Here is a 24980-nt window from a genome sequence, read left to right as displayed (position 1 = left end):
AATTTACTTGGGGGAAAATAAAACTCAGACTTCACAAAAAAACACTTGTTCTCCCCAAAGCTTTGGGTGGTTTGGGATTCCCAGACTTTAACATATATTATAAGGCAGCTCAATTATCTCAATTAACAAAATATCACTCTTCTACAGAGATTCCTTTATGGGTCCTTATTGAAGCTGTAGACTGTGATCCTCTTCCTATAAACAATATATTATGGTTACAACCTGCGGATCGTAAGTCTATAAATAACCCCATTTCTAAGCACTCTCTATCTATATGGGATAGGTATAGAAATTCACATGGTCTGCAATCTCCACAAAATCCGCTATTATCTTTCCACAAGAATCCGACTTTTTACCCAGCCTGGAAATATCCCAAAACCTTTAAAGCTTGGTCTAAGGCTGGTATCACTTGTCTATATAATTTAACTTCAACTACATCAATAAAATCTTTTACAGATCTATGTGAATTATATAAGCTTCCACAATCAGAAATATTCAGATATCTCCAAATCAAAGATTTTTATACTCCTCTTCTCAATTTAAATGTAAACTTACATAATATTTCTCAATTTGAAAGATTTTGTCTCAAGGAACCACATGCTAAAGGTCGTATTACATCATTGTATACACAATTGATATCTAATTCTAATACTGTTATACCTAAATATGTGGCCAAGTGGGAAAAAGATTTGGATTGTACGATCGATTCTAGGTCTTGGTCCAACATATGGTCTTTCACAAAATCTTCCTCTATAAATATATTGGCGTCTGAATCATCATATAAAGTTCTCACACACTGGTATTTGGTTCCTGCGAGAATCGCCAAATTCTCAACAGACAACACTGGCCTCTGCTTTCGTGGCTTTCCAGAAAAAGGTACCTATATACATACCTGGTGGCATTGCTCAATTGTACAATCATTTTAGAAAAAGATCTTTCTGATAATTACAAAATTTTTTGATCGTCCAATTTTTCCAGACCCAATTATAGCTCTTATTAATTTAAAACCAGCATTTCTGAATCAGAAACAATTCAAATTAGTTCTTACACTCCTGATAGCCGCAAAGCAGACTATAGCCAATGCGTGGAAAACAGATGTGGTGAATATTGCAGAAACCAAACGTAGAATGAATCAATCTTTCATCCATGCTAAAATGGACGCTATAGATAAAAACCAGATGACAAAGTTTGATATCATATGGAAACCCTGGATTAAATATTATATGTCAGATAATATTGACAACCGAGTTTTATTGTTATGGTGATTAAGATTGTTTATAGAATTACAACATTAGATGATATATAAAACCTCCACCGGAGAATTATTCCCTCCCCTTCCCCTCCTATATACCTTTTATGTTCTTCCCTTACTATATAATACTTACTATAAACATACTTTAGAAGTTATGGTCAAAACTTTAAAATCATATATTTTCTTTTAGACATATTTATATTTTCTTGGGATTAAAATGTTTAAAACTCAGCTATAAGAATGTTTTCAAATTCTAAAATATATAAAGGCCATTTATTGTCATTCCCACGAGAATATCTTGAAATTCTTCTTTGCTTTGTATCATCCGTACTTCAATATGTTTACTTTTTATTTCTGGTATCACATAATTTGTCTTATATTCTGTACATGTAATTTATTTTAACATAAAATAAAAATTTTTGAACGAGAAATTAAAAAAGTACCGTATATACTCGAGTATAAGCCGAGATTTTCAGCCTCTTTTTTGAGGCTGAAAGTGCCCCCTCGGCTTATACTCGAGTCATCGCCACCTGCCTGCCCGATCAGCGTGTCGAGCAGACAGACGGCGGACATTCTACTATTCAAAAGCCGCGCCTCCGTCTGTGATAGGCGGAACACTCAATTTCCCAGCAGTCAGTGGTCCGCCTATCACGGACATCCGCTCATCCTCATACTACGGACGAGGATGAGAGGATGTCCGTGATAGGCGGAACACAGACTGCTGGGAAATTGAGTGTTCCGCCTATCACAGACGGAGGCGCGGCTTTTGAACAGAGGAATGGCCGCCGAGGCGCCGACGAAGAGCGGCGATCCTGGCATGGCAGAAGGACGGAGGCTCGGCACGGGACGGAGGCACGGGACGGAGGCACGGGACGACGGAGGCACGGGACGGAGGCACGGGACGACAGAGGCACGGGACGGAGGCACGGGATGACGGAGGCACGGGACGGAGGCTCGGGACACAGGTAGGCTGGACACACAAGGCTGCACGGGCACACACACAGGGATGGATGGACACACACACAGGGATGGATGGACACACACACAGGGATGGATGGATGGACACACACACAGGGATGGATGGATGGACACACACACAGGGATGGATGGATGGACACACACACAGGGATGGATGGATGGACACACACACAGGGATGGATGGATGGACACACACACAGGGATGGATGGATGGACGGACACACACACAGGGATGGACGGACACACACACAGGGATGGACGGACACACACACAGGGATGGACGGACACACACACAGGGATGGACGGACACACACACAGGGATGGATGGACACACAGGGATGGACGGACACACAGGGATGGACAGGCATGTCTCACCCTCGGCTTATACACGAGTCAATAAGTTTCCCAGTTTTTTGGGGGTAAATTGGGGGCCTCGGCTTATATTCGGGTCGGCCTATACTCGAGTATATACGGTATTCAAAAACAACAATCAAATACTCAAAGAAAATCGAACACAAAACAATGAACTGAAATCACATAAACTAAACTAAATACACTACTTGGAACACTATGTATTTTCTTAACCACTTCAATACCAGGCACTTAGACACCTTCCTGCCCAAAGCCAATTTTCAGCTTTCAGCGCTGTCGCAATTTGAATGATAATTGCGTGGTTATGCTACACTGTACCCAAACACATTTTTTATCATTTTCTTTTGGTGGTATTTGATTACCTCTGTGGTTTGTATTTTTTGTGCAACAAATAAAAATAGACCAAAAATTTTGAAAAAAAAACAAGTTTTTCTTTCTTTCTGTTAAATTTTTTTGTGAATAAGTATGTTTTCTTCTTCAAGAGAAAGGGTTAAGGTTGCGCTATGGAGCAAATTAGTATAATTGTGGTATGAGCGGCCTCTATTGAATTTCCATCCAGTGTGGGTGAAACAACTAATGAGATAAGAAAGGGAAATAGACTTGGCGCTATACCTTTGGTTTGAAAAAAATATAAATTATAATTTGTATAAATTTTCCAGCATACTGGTAAGGGATAAAAACTATCTATTCGTGCCCAACAATAGTCTCTAGTGATTATTTATATATAAAAAAACAAAAGGAAAGAAAACATATGCATCTATATAAATGCCATAAGGTGCAAACAAACCATAAATGAACATGCAATTCCTATGATTAGTATTAAAGTGCAAGTGCCAATTATGTAAAAATCACACGTGAAATTTGAGTATTAAAATTCACAAATTCAAAAGCATTTGAAATAAATATTCCTATAATTGATTTTCAGGTTTACGTGTCATATATCAATTAGTGAACAGATCTTACTATTGCTTAATCAATGTGCTAAGTGACACGGCTAAATAGCATGTGACTAATGACCAGTGAAAAAATGGAAAGAAATAAGATATATAAAAGTCAGGATCGGCTCTCCTCTACTCGCTTTTGTCAGATGTGAGTGAGGAAAAGCCGATCAATGGCTTTTCCTGTTGACATGGTGATCAGCCATGATCGTACAGGGCTGATCACGTGGTAAAGAGCCTCCGTCAGGCTGACACACCACACCACCGATCTCTGCGATGCGCACCCCCACAGGCGTGCGGCGGATGTTATCCAGGCGGGAAGTGGTTAAAGAGGAACTGCAGTCTGCTCACATAATTTGTAATAAACATATCTTTACCATTCTGAAGCTTCCCTTAAACCCAGAGGCATAACTAGAACCTTCAGGGCCCCGGTGCAGGAAACCTTGGAGGGCCCCCTTGCCCCCTTTTCATTTCATTGGTCCCAGGCTCTTTTCTCTGGTCCCATGGCACTCCCCACTGATCCCGGGGCCCTTTACTCCTCTATTATGGTCCTTCAGCGGGACCCTTTTGCCGCGCACACGTGGTCAGATTTTCCGACGGGAAATGTTTGATGTGAGCTTGTTGTCGGAAAGTCCGACTGTGTGTATGCTCTATTGAACATTTGCTGTCAGAATTTCCGCCAACAAATGTTTCTTAGCAGGTTCTCAAATTTTCCGCCAACAAAAGTTCATGCATGCTCAGAATCAAGTACGAGCCAGAAGCGATTGGTCTTGTAAAACTGGCATTTATAATGGAGATAGCACATTCGTTACATGGCAAATTTTGAAATCTCTCAATGCAGTGCATTCTCTTCTTCTTTATAATACTAGCATAATGTTTTTTTGTGTTGTTGCTGATAGTCACAGAGTTCTGACAAACTGAGTTTTTATTTTTTCTCGTGATCTCATGGATAATCTTTGTTTTTTTTTCTCACAATCTCCATATTTTTTTTTTTCTCGTGATCTCCAGAATATATGTATTTTTTTATTCTAGTGATCTCCATAATATTTTTTGGCGTCTTGTGTGTCAAGTTACCACAACACCATTATTGTATTTTTTAACCTCAAAGAGATACAATTACGTTGGTGTCCCTTGTTCATTTGACATTGCATTTTTGAAATGTACCTGCCTACTCACAAACTGTCCTTTTTAAAGTAAAACACATAGGCAAGTATTTGTCAAAAAAAAATAAATTAGATATTTAATAGGGGTCCTAACAAAATAAAGAGGAAGGCAACGGTGGAGAAACAGTTGGAATTGGTGAAGCCTTTGTATCCCAGGGCAGACATCAATTATTTGACTGGCAAAATTGGTAACCTGAGGAGTACATTTAATAGGGAGCACAATCCAGCCCAGGACTGAGAGATTGGGAGCAGCAGCAGATGACATATATGTCCCAAGGTTGTAGTCTAACAACAGTGTGGTCTTTTGCCAGACCACACCAAACCCAGGCCATTACTATCAACACTTCCTTCCACGCTTCCTTCCTTGCTGCTGTGGTGGGTTGGGTGGCTGTGTTGTTGGTGGTGTTGCCGGAGGTGGTGGTGGTGTTGCTGGAGGTGGTGGAGGAGTATGGTCCAACTCACAAAGGTGGCTTTTATTTGTGAGTTGGCCCCTCACCCCCTTGTTTAGGGCCTGAAGAATGATATCCTCACAGATGAGGCGTTGGCCCTCCTCCATGCATTCCAGTTTACTCACTGTCACACAGCCAAATGACTCGGGCCACCAAGGGTCATTGTTAGTACCGCAGTAGCCTGGCAAATTAAAACAGTCGCTGACTCCTCCAGGTTCCTCGCCTTCCTGGTCCTTTTGGTTGGAAGGCGGAGGGGAGAAACCTGGGATTCGGTCAGTCTGCTGGGCACGGCCACCTCCTGGCTGCCACTTTCCACGGCCATTTCCTGGCTGCCACTTTCCACAGCCACCTCCTGGCTGAGACTTTCCTGTATATGAAAATTGTACATAGTTTTAGTTTTTTGTTCATCAATCACACACAATTTTGAGCTCACGACTGTCGCAAATCGAATGTTAACAAATAGAAAAGCGTATCATTCTGACCCCAGCATATTTCATTCCCAATCATTTTTGGCCACTACTGTCTATTGATATGTAAACTACTTTGTTAAATCAGAAATTAGTGACCAATAACATCTAGTTAACATCATTCAATTTTTGACAAGAAATATGTTCAACAATGCTATACCTGGCTCATGCCGGGCTCTTGCACATCTTCTACCTGTGTGGAAGGCCCAGGTGGCACTTCAGGAGCCTCATCTGATGTTGAAGGAAGTGTAGATAGTGATGGCCTGGGTTCACTCTGGTCTGACAAACAACGCAGTCTGTCGTAGTACCACAGCCTGGGTACATATATATGTCATCTGCTGCTGCCCCCGATCTCATGGAAACCTGGACCTTTTTGCGCTCCCTATTATATGTGCTTTGCAGGCTACCAATTTTGGCCTTCAAATAGCTGATGTCTGCCGTGGGATACACAGGCTTCACCAATTCCATCAGTTTCTCCAGCGCTGCCTTCCAGTTTTTGGCTTACCAGAGACATGGCAGCTCCCTGTACATGTCCAGGAATCTTGGCAGGAAGTCTGGGTCAGTAAATTTATTAACCATTTTCTCTGTAATACACAACACAAGACAAACCCTAATGTCAGGCTAAACTCTCCCAATCTTGTCCCAATATAGGCCTCAATCTCTAAAGCAGTATAGGCCACTAACCACTGATGCCTCATGTTAAAATGATACCTTCGTTTGCATGATCGGCGCTTTACGACCCTGTCAGGGCTGGGCTCACCCTTCCTTCTCTGAGCTGACTGCACAGCTGTTGGCTGATTTCCAACTCCCATCTCTCTCCACAGTTACCCAGCTGTTGTTGATTCTGCTCGTCAGTCCTGCCTACTTAAAGTTGTCCAGCTCACTTGATCTCTGCCTTCGCCCTGGTCACATCACAAGAAACCATCTCCTGCGTTCCTGTTTAAAGACTGGCTTTACTGACATCCCTGCTGGCTCCTTATTCTGCTTGATGTTCCTCTACTTGGATCCCTGACTTCTGGCTTGGCTGATTACCTGATCTGGTTACTGAACACTGAAATATCCTCATAACATTACTCAACGTATGAGAGACAGAATGAAAGTCTTATAGAAAAGGTAAACATGGATAGCAGCATTCAACAGTGATGGATTCCTCTATGTTGAAAAAAAGCGCACATAGATGTCCTTATAGTGTCAACAGACTCAGTGATTCCACCACCAGACAGCCCAACTGCTCAACTCAAATAATAGACCCCTGATTCAACAGATAGGTCAAACATACATTCGCCACTTTCAGTGGACCCACATCAAGATTCCAATGTTTCGGACAAATGAAACTTGACCTCCTGGGTAACGTTATGATGTCATCTATGGTAACTCGTATTCCAAAGTGCAGTATCATAAAAATCTGAAAAAATATATATAGTGCAGACCGTATGGATAAAAAAACACTAAATTTATTAAAATAGACAGGTACTCACATACGGAGCACTAAAGCCTAGTGCTGGTTTGTAAACATGGACAAGAACATTCCATAAAGTAAAGTGCAATAAGGTGGTTGCAGTGACAATCCAGGGTCCTCCCGTACGCGTAGCGTCCTAAACGGGACTTCATCAGCGGATATAGAGGCCCACCCAACCTTTCACCTATTTATAGCCACCTCCTAATTAGTATCACCTGATAGATTGACCAATTAACCAATCAAAAAACAGACTCAAGCAGGTCATATACATCCTTCCTATCCGACCAACCAAGCAATCAGAAAGCAGGCTCGCACAGGTCATTTAACTCCTTCTTAACATGAAACTATATGCCAGTGTCATCCCACATTGCACTATATTGGCCACCTCCTAAAAAGCAGTAAGGCAAAACTAGTAGGGATTAAATGTCAAATCATACTCTCATTTGCTGAGATTGATATTGTTACTTACATTAGCAATCTGCCATTAATGGTCCATGTATGCTTTGCATAGCAGACTCCCTATCGTCATGTGACGAAATCACATGACAAGAAAGGGGTCACCTAAAGCGCTATCATCACGTCACCGTGCTACTCAGCCAATAGCAATTACCCATGCTGCATCGCCAGCGTCATTAACAACATGACGCAATGTAGTGCAGCAAGATGACTGGCTCGCGGTCACATGATACAAAGCAAAAACGTGACCGGAACCATATCTACATCACCAATCAACATCCGCCTGGAAGAAAATCACCTGGCTTTTAGGAAAAAACTCAAGACCTTCCTCTTTTAGCAGATGATCAAAGCTCGCCACAGCGCCTAGAGGCGATTCAGTTCGCATTGTGCGCTATATAAGTATTTCATTCATTCATTCATTCATCACATCCGCCCTCACTGCACAGTCAGCGTCAATCCATACAAGGCGTGACGGAATGCTGACTGGGGCGGCCGCCTCATCACTATTCATATTTGTTTTCGCCCTTATAGCTATAGCCACACCCATCCGGGCATGACACACGGCATTAGTAAACAAAGAGGCGGAATCCACACCGGCATAGCCTGATATTATGACACACGGACAAACTACCCACAGCAAATAAAAAAAGGGGGGAAAACATCATCCTTACCCTAACGAAATACAGTATACTTAATAAAAGCAGGGAGGAGGACAGGCACATCCATACCTAACTAAAACTCCTCAAAGCTGATTAGAAAAGGACAACAATATCACCCTTAATATAACACAGCACAAAAAATAAATAAAGACAGGGAGGGGGATAGGCGAATCAACACTTAACTCACAGAGCATCTCATAAGCCCAACCTTCCCCAAACTCATAAATCATGTTACATTCCCTATCACGGTCAGCGTATGTGTTCAATCAAATGTCATCATCACTACAGATAAACATATTAATTAAAAGATATATTTCCTGTACTGTAATTACAGATTATGGGAAAAAAAATTCCATCAACAATCTAGAATTAAATTCAGAAATTCATAATATAGATACTCATAAAATTAAAATTCAAGACCCGGTGTCACTGCAACCTCCTTTTACATCATAAAGATAAAAACAACATTTTACATACATTAACGGTCAGATATAAAACAGTTCAAGTCAAACTCCACGTTGAGTCCCGTAGGGACCCCCACTTGGGTCTCATATACCCAAAAGGACTCCCGGCGACTCAACTGCCTTATAAAGTTACCCTCACTCCAATGGCAGGTAACCTTCTCTACACCCCAAAATTTTTGTCATGGAACAGCTTAAAATGCTTAGAAACATTATGTGTAACCTCACCTTTTTTGATGTTATTAATGTGTTCTCCTATTCAAATGTGCAGTGGTCGCGATGTTCTTCCCACATACTGCAGACCACATTCTCATTCCATCATATAAACCACTCCAGACGTGGAGCAGGTAATCAAATCTTTAATCTGATACATTTTATTGGTCACTGTTGCTATAAATTCTCTCTTTTTCTTCATATTGTTCCTAGCTTTCCTACTCGGCAGACATTGTCCAAATGCGTAAAAACCACTTAGGCCGCGTACACACGGGCGGACTGTTCGCCCAACTTTGTTCGTCAAACAATCCGACAAACAGTCCGCTCAAAATTTGCATGAACGGACTTGACCACACACGATGAACGAACAGTCCGCTGAAAGCGTGCGCGATGACGTGAACGGCACGTACGATGGGACTAGAAAAACGACGTCCTATACACTGCAATGCAAGCTTCGGCCGTGTAAACCCTTTCTGAGTATGCGCGATACTTAGTCCGTCCAACTTGCCTACACACGAGCAGACTGTCCGCTGAAACCAAGTTTGGACGGACAAAACCAAGTTTCAGCGGACTGTCTTACGGAAATTCCGAAAAACTTTGTTCGTCAGACTGTCCGCTGAAACTGTCCGCTGAAGCCCACACACGAGCGGACTGTCCGCTGAAACACTGTTCAGCGGACAAAGTTGGGCGAACAGTCCGCCCGTGTGTACGCGGCCTTAGGAAGTTAAAAATCCTATTCCCATGAAGAATGGGTGGATCCACCACTCCAGGAGCCAATCTATCTCAAAGGGACTGTGCTTTTTTGTGAACAAATTGGGGAAAATCAGAAAGAGCAGGTCCTAATATTTTATCCTGTTTAAGAATGGGCCAATGTTTACGCACAATTTTTTGAAATTGTTTGTGCTGCACATTATAATCAAGCACCATTCTGATATTATTAGAACTGTTAATTCTATCTTTGGAGCTATCAGATACCAATAGGACCCTATCTATTTTTCTAACAACTTCCACGTCCTTATCTACAGTAGATTTGTCATACCCTTTCTGCATGAAACGGGCTGATAGAACCTGGGCCTGGGAAAGATAATCCGATTCGTACGTACAGTTACGTCTTATACGTACAAATTGTCCCCTTGGGATATTGCACAACCACTGTTTGTGGTGGCAACTCCCAAGGGGAATATATGCATTGCGGTCAGTAGGTTTAAAACAGTTAATCGTTTTAATATTATGCCTATCTTTGGTAATATCAAGATCTAGGAATATAATCCGATCTGTACTAACATTACAAGATAGAACTATATTCCTGTCATTACCATTTAATCTCTCCATCAAACATTACAAATTCGATTTTTCTCCATCCCAAACCATAACGATATCATCGATATATCATTGATAACAAATGAGCTCAGGGGGTCTATTTTTAAAGATAAGGTCTTCCTCCCAGTTTGCCATAAATAAATTGGCAACACTAGGAGCAAAACGAGCCCCCATAGCAACACCTCTTGTTTGCAAATAAAACTGTCTGTCATACCAAAAATAACTCCAAACAATCTAAAATGAAATTTTTATGCCTCCTTGGCAAACCCGATGAGCAAAACGCCCATTTAACTGCAGTCAAAGCATCCTCATGACTAATAATAGTATATAAGGAGCTTACATGAGCCGTGATAAGGAAACTAGTTGGAGAGATAGGGAGGGCTTCTAAGATTTTGATCGCATGTTTTGTGTCTTTAAGAAAAGATTTAGTCTCTACCACCATAGGTTGAAGAAAAAAATCGATATATTGACCCAATCTCGATGAGACCGAGTCAATACCATTTACAATCGGTCGACCAGGGGGGTTTATACTATCCTTGTGTATTTTCAGAAGGAAGTAAATTACCTGGGTACGGCAGAAAAGGGGATCCAAATATAATGCTTCTTTAGAATTCAGAACACCAAGATGTTTACCTCGGGATAGCAGAGAATGTAGTTCATTTTTAAATTCCATCACTGGGTCATTATTAAGTTTCACATAGGTATTATAATCTTGAAGTAAGTTCTCCATCTCATTATTATAATATGCTTTACTTAACAGAACCAAACCCCCTCCCTTGTCAGCAGGTCGTATCACTATATCCTTTCGTGCAGACAAGGATTTAATACCCTTCTTAATAAACTCTGGGTCTTTAACTTTACAAATCTTCAAACATTTTAGGTCCTTATTGACCATATTTTTGAAGACTTCTGTATGTTTAGAATCTAGATTTGGAGGGTTAAAAACTGACTTATTCCGCAAAGTGGAATGTGAACCTGACGTTAGAATTTTGTCAGATTCCATCCTAACATTAGTGTTTGATAGATGGTATTTTTTTATATTTAAATTCCTAAAGTACTTTTGCAGACTAATATATGTCTGGAAATTTATTTAAATTACGAACAGGAGCATATTTGAGACCTTTGCCCAAGACCTTGATCTCATTTTCATCAAGGACTACCCCACTTAGGTTATAGTTCCCTGTGCCTACTGGGGTTTGATTTTTTTTAAATCGCTTGCCTCCTCTCCTACCTCTCAGAGTTTTCTTTTTTGCATTGATACATTGTTTGAATTGTGAGTGAGAGGGACCATATCTATCCTTCCCCCTGGGTTGGGGGGGACAAAAAGGGCCCCTCTCCCCATGCCCCTCCGTGCCCTGTGAAAATCCCCACCCATTTGGTGGCCAGTTTGTAAGGGTGCAAAATGGTTATGGAGGGGCACAGGGTTAGGGAAGGGGCGCCTCCATCCCCCTCCGTTGTTATACATATTAAAAAGTTGCATGTTATTTTGTTGTTCATTATAACTGAAACCTACAAAATCACCATGTTGGCCCCAATCAGGATTAACCCTGTAACCATGACTCCCATACGGGCCAGAATCCTCATGTGTGGGATTCCATGGGTATTGTCTACATGGTGATTCGAAATCACCTCCCTTGCGCAATTGTCCTCCTTTATGCTTGTCTTTCTTATTCTGTACAACCTTATACCTCCCTCCATTAGGAGGGGTTTCAGTGCCGGAGTGGTCATAGGAAAAATCTATTTCAGTGGCCTCTCTACTTGTGGCCAACGGTATATAAGGGGGATTAGAATTGGAGGGGCCAGGGAGAGAGTGTGCTTTGACTGGATCATTAGACCCTAACTGCCATTTAAATACATTCCCTTTAGCAAAGTCGTCCGAATCTCTAATACATTTTTTCTTTTTCTTATTTTGGGTTTCTATGTCCCATTTAATGAGTCTATTTTTTAGTTCTGCAGATAGTCTCAAAAACTCAGCTGACTCACGGGTTTCCACCAAACTTTTTAATTCTCTGATTTGAGCTTCTAAATATTTCATTTTTTGTTGCTTCCTTATTAATAGAAATTCCATTAATTCCAGTGAAGAACTCACCCCATTCTTTCATAGACTCTTCATCAAGAAGGCCGTCATTGGGAGGCACATCCCATCTTAAACATCTAGGGATTCATTTAGCAGTCAAATATTGCTCGAAAGACGTGATATCCCACCACGTCTTCACTTTTTTCTTGAACAAATGACTCAACCGCTTAAAAACATGGGCTAGTTCGTTCGCCTCTCCATTGGTAGGAGTGTTAGAAAAAACATCACCCAATTTAGCTTCCCTTTTTTCAAAGTACTGGAAAATTTCTATTATAGTGCTGCTAAACTGTATTATATTAAATGGAACAAATGAAGCATGAAGTCAGTCAGCGCAAAATAATATATGTTCAAAAAATAACACAGCTGCTGAACACTCAAGGTAAATATAACAAACTCCTCAGATACACATTATAAAAGAAAGTGCAGCGTTGAAATATCCTCATAACATTACTTAACGTATGAGAGACAGAATGACAGTCTTATAGAGAAGGTAAACTTGGATAGCAGTGTTCAACAGTAATGGATTCCTCTGTGTTGAAAAAAAGCGCACATAGATGTCCTTATAGATTCAGTGATTCGACCGCCAGACAGATTCAGTGATTCCACCACCAGACAGCCCAACTGCTCACCTCAAATAATAGACCCCTGATTCAACAGATAGGTCAAACAGACACTTTCAGTGGACCCACATCAAGATTCCAATGTTCCGGACAAATGAAACTTGACCTCCTGGGTAACGTTATGATGTCATCTATGGTAACTCGTATTCCAAAGTGCAGTATCATAAAAATCAGAAAAAATATATATAGAGTAGACCGTATGGATAAAAAAACACTACATTTATTAAAATAGACAGGTACTCACATACGGAGCACTAAAGCCTGGTGCTGGTTTGTAAACATGGACAAGAACATTCCATAAAGTAAAGTGCAATAAGGTGGTTGCAGTGACAATACCGGGTCCTCCCGTACGCGTAGCGTCCTAAACGGGACTTCATCAGTGGATATAGAGGCCCACGCAACCTTTGACTAATTTATAGCCACCTCCTAATTAGTATCACCTGCTAGATTGACCAATTAACCAATCAAAAAACAGGCTCAAGCAGGTCATATACATCCTTCCTATCCGACCAACCAAGCAATCAGAAAGCAGGCTCGCACAGGTCATTTAACTCCTTCCTAACATGAAACTATATGCCAGTGTCATCCCACATTGCACTATATTGGCCACCTCCTAAAAAGCAGTAAGGCAAAACTAGTAGGGATTAAATGTCAAATCATACTCTCATTTGCTGAGATTGATATTGTTACTTACATTAGCAATCTGCCATTAATGGTCCATGTATGCTTTGCATAGCAGACTCCCTATTGTCATGTGACGAAATCACGTGACAAGAAAGGGGTCACCTGACGCGCTATCATCACGTGACCGCGCTACTCAGCCAATAGCAATTACCCATGCTGCATCACCAGCGTCATTAACAACACGACGCGATGTAGTGCAGCAAGATGACTGGCTCGCGGTCACATGATACAAAGCAAACACGTGCCCGGAACCATATTTACATCCAGGGCCGGATTAACATAGGGGCTATTGGAGCTGCAGCTCCAGGCCCCTTTCTCAAGATAGGCCCATTTGCCCAAAAAAAAAAAAAAATCAAAAAAAAAAAAGATCGACTTCGAGGATTGTAGCTCGGCGATCAGGAGTCACAGAGACCCCATATTTGGGGGGTAGGTAGCTAAAGACCCACTCCAGCACTGGTTAAAATATGGGGCTGCTATCATCTATGGTTCCGGAGATACAGGGCTCCTTGCGCAGCCTGTCAGAAGCTACATACAGAGCGGTCAGTATAAATACAAGCTGGAACACTCTGCAGCAGACTGAGAGGATGAACTCACAGTGCTTATAATAATTATTTGTATATTACTTATGATAATTAACCCCTTGGCAACCAGGCCCATTCTGAGACTTCTCTCCTACATGTAAAAATCATCATTTTTTTATGCTAGAAAATTACTCAGAACCCTCAAGCATTATATATTGTTTTAGCCGACACCCTATGGAATAAAATGGTGGAATTTGCAACTTTTTATGTTGGAAAGAAACTGTTTCATTCATTAAAAAAAAACACTAAAGTTATCACGATTTTTTGTTGTGTATTAAGCCATGCTTTACATTTTTTTACAGGTTACATGTTTAGAGTTACAGAGGAGGTCTAGTGCTAGAATTATTGCTCTCGCTCTAATGTTCTTGGCGTATGTAACCTGTGTGTATCTGGCTCTGATACTAACCAGCGCCTACCCAGGGACTGACTAGTATCTCTCCCCAGCTTGTCCCCACACACCCTCTCACCTGCTGACCTGTGAATGGGACAATCACTCCCGCAGTGTTATTGTGTTCTGCCAGTGAATACAATGATTAGTGTTGCTAACTATAGCTGGCAGCACTGATTGTTTTGGGGAAAACCTGACAGGCTGGTTGTACTCAAGTCGGTTAATAGGTTGACTTGTGTAAAACCAGCTAGCCCATACATAGATCGACTATGGCTGGTCTCTGCTTAATTGGTGTAATTTCAATCCATGTCTGGCCCGCTTAACCACTACGCAGTCCCTAAACATCCTTCCACAAACCTTTACATTTTTCCTTCCCAGATTACTTCATCCTCCTCTCCTATACATAGTGCCCACTGTCATACTCTCCACACTTCTCTCCTATACATAGTGCCCACTGTCATACTCTCCACACTTCTCTCCTATACATAGTGCCCACTGTCATACTCTCTACACTTCTCTCCTATACATAGTGCCCACTGTCATACTCTCCACACTTCTCTCCTATACATAGTGCCCACTTCCATACTCTCCACACTTCTCTCCTGTACATACTGCTCACTGTCATACCCTCCACACTTCTCTCCTATACATAACGCCCGCTGTCATATCCTACACACTCCTCACCTGTACATAGTGCCCGCTGTCATACACTTCTCTCCTGTACATAGTGTCCACTGTCGTACCCTTCACACTCCTCACCTATACAGTGCCCACCGCCATACCCTCCATACTCCTCTCCTATACATAGTGCCCACCTCCATACCCTCCATACTCCTCTCCTATACATAGTGCCCACCGCTATACCCTCCATACTCCTCTCCTGTACATACTACTCACTGCCATACCCTCCACACTCCTCTTCTATACATAGTGCCCACTGCCATACCTCCAACACTTCTCTCCTATACATAGTGCCCACTGTCATACCCTCCACACTCCTATCCTGTACATACTACTCACTATCATACCCTCCATACTCCTCTCATATACATAGTGCCCACTGTCATACCTCCAACACTTCTCTCCTATACATAGTGCCCACTGTCATACCCTCCACTCCTGTACATACTACTAACTGTCATACCCTCCATACTCCTCTCCTATACATAGTGCCCACCGTCATACCCTCCCTCCACACTCCTCTCCTGTAATTACTGCTTACTGTCCTACTCTCCTGTACATAGTGCCCACTGTAATACCCTCCACACTCTTCTCTTATATATAGTGCCCAATGTCATACCCTCTACACTCCTCTGCTGTGCATACTGCTCACTCTCTTACCCTTCACACTCCTCTCCTGTACATAGTGCCTTCTGCCATACCCTCTGCACTCCTCTCATGTACATAGGGCCCACTGTTAGACCCTCCACATTCCTCTCACTCACCTGCACATACTTCCCACTTTTATACCATCCATACTCCTCCCCTATGCCTCTTACCCACAAAAACTGTTCTTTAAAATTATATGTTAAAATTATATGTTCCTTAATGTTACCAGCTCTAGAATGGGCACTTTTGTCAGTTCAACTAAAGGAAATCTCACAGTCCTCATATTTGTTCTGCCCCATTATTAGTACTTATTTTATTTTGTAATTACTATTGTGATGTATAGAGGAACATAGGGGGATGTCAGCTACTCAAAATATAGCACTTGCAAAAAAAGCGTCCCTGAAAATATTTTTGAAATGTTGACAACCATGTACTTAGGCACTGCCCAAGGGCCACAGGGTCAGTAGGGGCCCCATGAGAGGCTCCTGTGATAGTAAAGCGGTAGTAAACTTTTCTAACAGTACTACTTTTTAGAGGCCCTTGGGTAGGTTATGCCATAATGTACAAGTATCCATCTCTCATCCTCCTTCTCTCTCTTTAATTTAATTTGTTATAACAAAAAATAGTTAGCATTTTTATTTATTTATTGTTTATAAAAGGCCCCACCAAAATCCTCAGCACCAGGCCCACGATGTTCTTAATCTGGCCCTGTTTACATCACATCCACCCTCACTTCACCGTCAGCGTCAATCCATACAAGGCATGACGGAATGCTGACTGGAGCGGCCGCCTCATCACTATTCATATTTGTTTCTGCCCTTATAACTATAGCCACACCCATCCGGGCATGACACACGGCATTAGTAAACAAAGAGGCGGACTCCACACCGGCATAGCCTGATATTATGAGACATGGACAAACTACCCACAGCAAATAAAAAAAGGGGGAAAAACATCATCTCTACCCTAATAGCTGTACTATTTCTTTTATAATGTGTATCTGAGGAGTTTGTTATATTTAACTTGAGTGTTCAGCAGCTGTGTTATTTTTTGAACATATATTATTTTGCGCTGACTGACTTCATGCTTCATTGGTTACTGAACACTGGCTTGGCTGATTACTTGATCTGGTTACTGAACTCTGGCTTGGCTGATTACCCAATCTGGTTACTGAACTCTGGCTTGGCTGACTACCCGCTCTGGTTACTGGACTCTGGCTATGCTTTGACTATGCTTACTCTATTTGCCTTTTTATTTTTATTAATAAACAAATAAACTTCTGTCTCGGTCTGGGTCATGATTTCTGACAGATCCTCCATCCTCCACTCACAGATCATACATACGATGCGTGTTATGCTTTATATACACTGCGCATGGCTGAAACTCCACCCATGTCTTCTTTCTAGTGTGTTTCCCCACCTCTTCTCTTACGGGGCAGTGGGAGAGCACATGGTGGAGATACAGAAGGTGCCTGCAGAGAGCAGCAACGATGAGGATGAGGAAAGCGTGGAGCAAGGCAGTTCCAGATCCAGGACGAGATATAAGGCCTCAAATATGTCCTTTGTAGAGATGGTGGAGATGGTGGACATCTTGAAGAGGGCAGACTATGATGGGAAGTATGGACCGTACAGCAACCCTAATGTGAGAAAGGCCAAGATCATGACTAAAGTTGTGAGGCGTGTGCACAGGAATTTTGGGGTATGACGAGCCAAGGAGCAATTGAGGAAAGACTGGTCAGACCTGAAAATGAGGGAGTGCGATCAGTATAGAAAGATTAGGAAAGGTATTCTTAAAAGTAAGTATTTGTCGTATGTTCCTATTATTATTAGTACTTTAGTGCTGCTCCATATGCTTTTCTTTACTGTTCTACAGCTTAAAATGGCAAGTTTAAGGTTCCTGAGCACAGTAATCGTTCGTAGTAAACATCGTTTGTTCGACCACTAATACAAAATTTTTGGCAGATGCAGGTTAACTACATTTTTTCATGCCTATTTGTATGAAAAGAAGTTTAGTACCTTGTTGTCTAGATGTGTTTGTAACTATAATGAGATGCAAACAAGATTCAGTGTGCGGAGAGGACACTCAGCAGCTGTTTACACATCTGGACGCAGGAGTTTACACATCTGGACGCAGGAGCATTAGTGTGGGGGGACACCATAACAACCTTTTTATGGTGTCCCACGCAGGTGCTCCAGTGGATACTATGGGTCTCTCCATGTGTAAAACTTGCACAAAACAGGTAAGCATTCCAGTTTTTGAAAGGAAAAAAAATCATGTCTTTAGCTTGGAACTCTGACAAAACAGACAATTGGAGCACTTCCAAGCAATGTTTCATATTACTATTTCTCGCCTCAAATATCTGTCTGCTAAGTATACCTTTTTTGTATTCACATAGGGGAGAAAAGAATCAGGAATCTGAGGATACCAGGAGGATACCAGGAACCCCACATCTCCTAAAGAAGGGGAATCTGTGGATGTGGATTCTGAGGTTCAGGAAGTGGGCGAAATGGTGACCACAACAGGTCAGTGTCTGAGTCCACAGCTTCAGGTAATAGATGTATGCCTGCATATGTATAATACATTGTGTGTTTTTTTTTATTTTTAGGTGATGTGGATGTTGTGGAAGAAGAAATTTACTTCAACAGTGCAAGTACACAAATCCTCATCAGCGCAATAATGGCATGCAATCAGGATTTAGAGAAGATCAAGGAAAACATCAATGATTTTGAAAAAAAGACTGACCAACGTCATTGATGTTTAAGCCAAAAATAAAAAATAAAATGTTGTTGTTATTGTGTATGAGAGTGCTTTGGGTGGGAGGGAGGGGGGGGGGGGGGCAGGCCAGAACGGACAGGTTCAAGTGCCTGCATGTTTTAGTCCAGTGAGCTGGCCTCAGTCGCAACTGATGCCAGATAGTTGGCTGCATTTTTTCTTAAAAAATTGTGCAAGATGCAGCAGCAAAGAATAATGTGGTTTAGTTTATATTCTGCCATATTTATTGAAGTGAGGAACCGGCGGAACTGGAACAGTCAGTAGTTAAAAACCCTCTGGTCCCGTATGAGGATCCTCATAGGTTATTGCTGCATCAGATGGCCCCCCAGCACAAATACTTCATCTGCTACAAACACAAATGGGAGGCCCCCCATCTGTAGAATTCTGTCTGGGCAATGACTCCACCATCCAACATCCGGCCATTCTTCCACGCGTCCACATAGAGGAATTCGTAAGTTGCCAACACCACAGCCAACAACACAATACTACTATACCCCTTGTAGTTAAAGTAGTACGACCCTGAGTTGGGGGGTGAGACGATGCGCACGTGTTTCCCATCTATTGCACCACCGCAGTTGGGAAAGTCCCACTGCTGGGTAAATTGGGAGGCCACAGTCTGTCATTCCTGTGGGTTGGAAGGAAACTGTGGAGTCAAGCAATAAAAAGCAAAACATTTACTTTTGCACATAACATTGCAAGCAGATTAGACACAAACATTCTTGGCCAACATAAGTATTACATTTATTGAAATGAGTATTTAAAGTCAAAAGTATAAAGTCCACTTATCAGATTCCTCACCCCCTATGATGACCCATTGTAAAAATGTTATGGTGGGGGGAGATGTTTTGGACAGGTAACCCTCTCCACTTCATTGAGAGCTGAATGCATTAATAATGTGTATTACTTTGGCCAGACCCTTCTTACTTACACTATTGGCAGACCACTGGACAGGTAAGAAGTGTCATAATCCAAAAATTTTAATACACACTGTGCAAATTGAAGCACATTTTTACATTCTGCAATTACATATCAAGATAATAGGAAAACAACACTTTAAACAGTACCATTTGAAAGTATTCAGGCGGGCCCTTACACTACATGCTTTGGTGAATTCATCCATAAATCTGACCACAAAAGAGGTAGGTATAGTGTGTATGGGTTTGGCAAAGGCAGCAGATAGAGTATTGTTATCGGTTGAGTTAGCGGTTGGGGAGAGGAAGGATTCAAAATGAGTTTTGGCCCCCAAAAAGGCCTCTTGCACTCTGCCTGAATGTAAGGACAAAAATAACAGTTGACAAACAAGATATTTGGGGGGCACACCCTAAAAAAAATGCATAAAGATGGTGCTGCCATAAGACCATACAACAGAACAAAAATATTGCAGTGCACGCATGCAAAACTAACATTTACCTCAAGCAAGGCTTTTTAAAAACACCTAGACATCTTCAAAAAACATTATCAAAAAATATGGGGATTTGGTCACACCATATTGCTATATGGTGCTTAAGCCAGGGCTTGACAAACCCCGGGCGACAGGTCGCATGTGCGAATAGAATTAGCGACCTGGCGCTTGGGGCGGCACAGCTGGGGGGTATCCTGTCTCTGTGCACCCCTCTGGCGTGATCTCGTTGGGCCACGCCACCGCCAGCTGGTAATTGAGGCTGCCGGTTTGAAGCCTTCTGCGGTCCTATGCTTCCTTCTGAAATCGGGAGCCCTCTTGTGGTGGCCGTTGGTATGACAACCAGCAATGCTAATGGAGCTTCCCCTGCCTGTTTTCACTGTCTGCCCATCTCCTTCCCTTTACTTAGAACCCCTAAACATTATATATATTTTTTATTCTAACACCCTAGAGAATAAAATGGCAGTCGTTGCAATACTGTGTGTCACGCCGTATTTGCGCAGCGGACTTACAAGCGCACTTTTTGGGGAATTTTGTTTTTTACTTCATTAAAAAATAAGACAACAGTAAAGTTAGCCCAATTCTTTTTATATTGTGAAAGATAATATTACACCGAGTAAATTGATACCAAACATGTCAGGCTTCAAAATTGCGTCCGCTGGTGGAGCGGCGACAAGCTTTTACCCTTTAAAATCTCCATAGGCGTCGTTTAAAAAATTCTACAGGTTGCATGTTTTGAGTTACAGAGGAGCGTCTAGGGCTAGAATTATTACTCTTGCTCTACCGATTGCAGCGATACCTCACATGCATGGTTTGAACACTGTTTTCATATGCTACTCACGTATGCGTTCGCTTCTGCATGCAAGCTTGGCAGGATGGGGCGCGTTTAAAATGATCATTTTTCTTATTATTTATTTTAACTTTTATTTTAAATTTTTTCACTGTTCTTTTAAAAAAAAAATTGTCACTTTTATTCCTATTACAAGGAATGTAAAAAATCCCTTGTAATAGAAAAAAGCATGGCAGGTCCGCTTAAATATGAGATCTGGGGTCTCAGATCTCATATTTACACTAAAATGCAATTTACAAAAAATGTGTAATTTGAAAAAAATAAAAAAATAAAAAAAAAGTCCCTCTAAAAGCTATGGGCAATGACTTGGAGACAGGGGGGAGGTCCGGATCGCCGTTACCGACCTGACTCCTAACTTTTTTAGCTGGCTCCTAGATTCCAAGCAAATTTGTCAAGCCCTGGCTTAAGCCCACTTACTGCAACAAAGTACCCCATGATTAGTGGGTTCTACACTATCCATAGATTGGGAGATCCTGCTTCTCTGAACCATGGGAGCTATACTCCTCTATATGGGAGAACATAAGGTCTCCACCATGACACAGGTGGCCACTAATTAGAGGTACTTACTGAGGGAATGTGGTGCTCCACCCAAAAGGATTTGGTCAGAAACCATACAATAGACAAACAAGATATTTGGGGGCACACCCTAAAAAAAATGCATAAAGATGGTTCTGCCATAAGACCATACAACAGAACAAAAATATTACAGCGCACACATGCAAATCTAACATTTACCTCCAGCAAGGCTTTTTAAAAACACCTAGACATTTTCAAAAAACATTATCAACAAATATGGGGATTTGGTCACACCATATTGCTAAATGGTGCTTAAGCCCACTTACTGCGACAAAGTACCCCAGGATTAGTGGGTCCTATACTATCCATAGATTGAGAAATCCTGCTTCTTTGAACCATGGGAGCTATACTAAAAGCTTACAGCATGCATGAGGACAAAGAGAACATTCACAGCATATTACAATCATGGTAATTAGGGAATGTTGAAATTAATACAATACATTAGCAAACATTAAATACATAGAATGTGATGTTAAAGGCTATAACTTACCTTAATATAGTCCTTTTGCAGGACCTGAATTATAACAGAGCAGGTCTCTGGAATAATGATTCCCAGAGCCTGGGGGGAGATCCCAGTCATGAACTTAATATCCTGGAGACTTCTCCCCATTGCCTAGTACTACAAGGTGGCGATGAGCCTTTTTTCAGGAATGATGGCTTACCGCATGCAGGTGTCCTGCTTGTTAAAATAGGGGGTAAGCAAAGCCAACAGACGGTGAAAAACGGGGTCCGTCATCTGGAGATAATTCCTGAAACCATCATGATTATTCTCCTGGCTCTACCGAAGCAAAGGCATGTGAGAGAATTGGTGAGAATTGTGACAACAAAAATACAGCTTAAAAAAACTGACCATGCCTCTTGTTAAATACATTGGACTGTCTACTATCCAAAAAATTAGATCTATAACTTTTACTTTCAGATTAAATATTAAACACTGATTTGGGTTAATTTTTACCAAGGAAATAGCAAAATACATTTTAGCCTAAATTTATGAAGAACGATTATGGCACACTGGCTAATAATCTTCCTTTTTATAGTCCCAGCGTACGTGTTATACGTCACCACGTTCTCACATTCAGAATTTTTGGCCAACGTTTGTGTGACCTTGTGTATGCAAGACAAATTTGAGCCAACATCCTTCGAACAAAAATCCACGGTTTTGTTGTCGGAAAATCCAATCGCGTGTACGTGGCATTTCATGTGTTCTACAGTGGGCCCCCTTCCTACAATCTTGGGCCCACTGCACGGTGGCAGAAAACAATAGACATGTCACCAGCACACTGTGGAACTCCATATAAGGGTTCAACGTAATGGAAGAACTACCAGCGTTGCAAAGGTCACACTTGTGACCAGGCCCTGGCATTCTGGCACCATGGGCATCCCCAGCCTACTCTTAATGTGATGCCCCTGCTATTGATAGCCCTGGTCTGGTGTCTTTGTCTCCATGGCAGTGGGGGCAGTCTATTAGGACCCAGTCCTGGTTACATTATGGGGCTGATGGATGCATGTGGGGGAGGGCTGGCACTATTGGTTGTAGACAGCTGAGCCCCCCTGCCAGTCACCTAGAAGCAGTACTGCTGCATAGCCTTCTCTGTTGTCATCCTAATCGGGATGTGACTCAGATGATGTTCCCAGTTGGATCTAATAAACACAGTATTTATAAGAATGAAGAGTACAATCACCTATATATAAACCATATGTTCTGCAGCCATGTGGACTCCATGCCAGTAAGGTGGGGGCTCTGATCAATAAACTCACTATCACATTAGATCTGACTGTGAGCAGCACCTGGATTGTATCCCAATGAGCATGTCAGAGAATGCTATGCTGTGCCACCGCTGCTAATCGTCCTGCAGGGAGGCTCAGCTGTCTACAACCAATTGTGCTGGCCCTCTTGCGCATGCGCCCATCAACCGCATAAAGTTACCAGCACTGGGTCCCATTGCGCTGCCATGGAGACAGTGACCAGCGCTGTCAATAGCAGGAACAGCAACTCTGGTTGCTCAGCCACTGGTCGCAGTGGGAGGATTCCCCCATCCACCTAGAAAGTGTAGATGGGGAAAATGTTTTCAGTGTAATGCCGAAGGAAAAAAAAACATCAATGTACAGAGGGGGAGGGAGACAGATGGGGGAGAGAAAGGGACAGTTCAGTGATCAAAGTGTAATGCAGAGCTCACTTATTCGAGGGACAAGGCTGGAAGTTGATGGCTCAGGCATCATTCACACAGCTTGGAATGTGTAGCTGTGACTGGTGTTCTTCATATCTCCCACTCAATCTCCCCTCTTTCTCTCCTGCACACAGCTGTACATCGGGATAGGAGAGTGGGCGGGTTGGCCAGGCACAGGGGGAACAGGGAGGAGGAGCAGCTGTATCTGTCGTTTGCCACTTTGCATATTATTTTATATATACTATGATTCTGTACTTGCCAAATATGCCAGAAATCTCCTTCCACTGAGTATGGCTGTGGCCATTTTAACTGTGGGCAGCTGAAGCTGCTGCCTGTTCACTTCCTGGGTTTACACAGAGGCACACTTCCAGCTCTGCAGCTCTCATTGGCCCTCTTATGACTCATCCCCTCTCCCCTCCTAGCAAACTCTTGTGAGAGTGAGAGAGAGGGCGGTGCATGATGTCATAAGTCTAGGCTTTTTAGCAGACAAGAAACAGGAAATGGGCGGTAGAAGATATTTACTGGCAGAAAAAAATGTTTTACTATCCAAAGTTAAAAAACAACAAAGGCAGAAGATTTAATAGATGGAAAGATGAAAAAAAAACTGAAGGTCCACTTTAAAGACTCTAAACATAAAGTATGCAAAATCCATTATGTGGATTACCTCATTTCACTATATTTCCATTTCCATTATATCAAGCAATATTTTTTGTTTCAATAGTTTTTTTAATTGTTTTTGCATTAAATTAACTGAGATACAATGTACACATTGTACAGTGATTTTCATTAAAGTGTACATGTAAGTGCAGATAAAAAGTTAAATATCTGGTTATCAAGATAACAGAAAACATGGAACTGTCATAATCGTAACTAGAGTAACTAAATGTTAACCATAACCAGAGTGTTCCTCTCCCAGGAACCCCCTTGGGAACTCTTTTGTTACCCGGGGGAGGAACACCTCAGGTGGGTGTTATCCATCTTATAAAGGATAAATAGCAGAAAGCATTAATAGCAGAAAGTGTTAACATTGACTTGTTGCCACGTCAAGAGAAGTTATCTGGTTTGTATGTAATAAAGAAATGTCGCAGACCCAGACTACAGCTCCTAAGGTTTTCCACAGTCTCGTTATACACAGTCTCGCAGCCAGCAAAATGTGGGTCATCTCATGTCTATGCTGCGGGGGTACAGAGTCAATATTTAGGTTCAGTATCACTAGATCAGGTGAAGGAGGCATGTCTTGGTGTGAAATGTCTGATAGTATTTGAAAAATTGTGGTCCAGTACTTCTGTATTCGTGGGCATGTCCAGAAGATGTGGAATATATCTCCCTTGGCTGAATTGCATCGCCAA

Source organism: Lithobates pipiens, unplaced genomic scaffold (genome assembly GCF_037356315.1).
Source record: "Lithobates pipiens isolate NorthernLeopardFrog02 unplaced genomic scaffold, aLitPip1_a1.2 Scaffold_8, whole genome shotgun sequence".
Lineage (NCBI taxonomy): Eukaryota > Metazoa > Chordata > Amphibia > Anura > Ranidae > Lithobates > Lithobates pipiens.
Note: the sequence above shows the minus strand (reverse complement) of the source record.